The sequence below is a fragment of the Cebus imitator genome, unplaced genomic scaffold, assembly GCF_001604975.1.
Source record: "Cebus imitator isolate Cc_AM_T3 unplaced genomic scaffold, Cebus_imitator-1.0 Scaffold412, whole genome shotgun sequence".
Classification (NCBI taxonomy): domain Eukaryota; kingdom Metazoa; phylum Chordata; class Mammalia; order Primates; family Cebidae; genus Cebus; species Cebus imitator.
The window spans coordinates 1,236,453-1,238,186 of record NW_016107727.1 but is presented as its reverse complement, the minus strand read 5'-3'; the positions used below and the strand labels follow the sequence as shown (position 1 = coordinate 1,238,186).

Here is a 1,734-nt window from a genome sequence, read left to right as displayed (position 1 = left end):
ACGGCAGAAAGCACTATTCAGCCTGAGGTCAATCGCTAGACAAGTAGTTGAATTTGGGTTTCATTTTTGCTTAAGTTTAACAACCACCTAGTCTTAGTCTCTTCTTACCATTAGAGCACCCAGTGATCATATTGTTGGCATTTATTTATTGTTTGTTCTGGTCTTTCTCCATCAAATTTGACCAACTCTGCCTGACTTTGTCAAATTCAAGTGAGAATTCCAAATTAGTGGTAGCAAAGCCCCTCTAATTTGGCTAAATTTTTTGCAGCTGAAAAAGAGAAAAAAAATCAACAACAAAAAACAACAAAACATAAAGCCAAGTGCTTGGTTTCTGTGTTTGCTTGCTGTGTTAAAGAAAAGAAAAGTTTTTTTTTTTTTTTTTAAAGCACAAACGCAGTCCCCCACTACCACAAATTATGCAGCCGAGTTTCCCACATTTGGGGAAATTGCAGGGGTCAGCACATCCAGAGTGCAATGGATAAGCCTCGCCCTGGGAAAACCACCTTCGTGATCATGGTATCTCCCCTGCCAGGTAGGTATAGGAAAAGTTCTTTAATTTACTGTTCTTCCACCCTATACCTTCTTCCCCCTTTGCCATCTGCAGTACCAAAAAATCTAGAAAAGGCTTCTAATGATTTAAACCCCTTTAAAGAATTCAGAACAAATGTGTCACTTGCCCCTTTTGGGGTGTTCTGTTTTCATTGTAGAGTTTCAAATGTCATAGGCAGATTTTTCTTAGGTTTAAGCTCTGCTTTCTTGTATTGCATGACCTGACCCCTTTGGCTTTGTGGGTACTAGAGATTACCTTGTACTGTGAGAGGTTCTGATCTTGGTGTGTGTAATACCAGACAAGAGCTACAAATAGGGGTGGCTGAACACAGTTTACAGGACATGATCTTGGCTGCTGTTTTTATTTTTCTCTCCTAAAAAGTTATTAAAGGAGTCAAATTCTAGTTCAGAGATGCATTCTAAAGGGTCATCTTTATTGCTTTTTCTCCCAAAATTCATCTAGATTTGGCTTGTCTGTGTGCATTTGTGTAAGGAACTGAATTGTTGTTTTTATAGGTAAATGAGTGACTGAGTTTTCTCAACTCCAAAAAGAAAGAGCATTTGCTCCTACCAGACAAAAGGTGCCCTGGGTGATGGGCGATCTCATGGGAATGTCTGGAGGTTGACCACCATGATGTGCAGTGGCCTTGTAGGAAAATCTCCAGCAAAAATTAATTTTAAAAAGTCTTATCCAGGAAATACACAGAAGGGATGATACGGGCTTTTTGAGCCCTCTAAGAGGTCATAGACCTCTGGAGAGAGTGTGAGACAAGTAAGAAGGTGGAAACAACTCAGTGATGACACATTGTGGAGTCCTGCCACAAGAAGCGAATATTGATCCACCACACGAAAACCCTAGGCCCCTAGGCTACAGCTCATTTCCTCCTTTTAAGAAAAAAAATGGGCAATAAAGAATCTAGGAATGAAAGGAAAACAAGAAAAATGACTCCTTATCGAGCACTTCATAGGTTTTATAGCAGTTCTACTTGCCAGAGTGTAAAATGGCAGTAAAATGGTCTTTGTGCACATTTCCATTAAGGAAAAAGAGCCCTAAGGTTGACCTGCAAACTGAAAAATTCTGAAGTTCTCTTTTTTCTCTATTTTCTTTTCTGCCTGCTTTAAATCTGCTGTTATTTTTCCATTAAGGTAAAAACCACCATTTAAAACCAATGGGTTGTTTGCAAG

General features: G+C 39.3%; 1 non-coding gene across 1 annotated transcript; it reads right to left on the bottom strand.

Annotated features, from left to right (window-relative positions):
• Positions 1 to 381: 381 nt before the first annotated feature.
• Positions 382 to 540, bottom strand: LOC119468326. The gene has a single exon (XR_005196985.1). It is a non-coding gene; the product is annotated as a U1 spliceosomal RNA (small nuclear RNA).
• Positions 541 to 1,734: the final 1,194 nt, after the last annotated feature.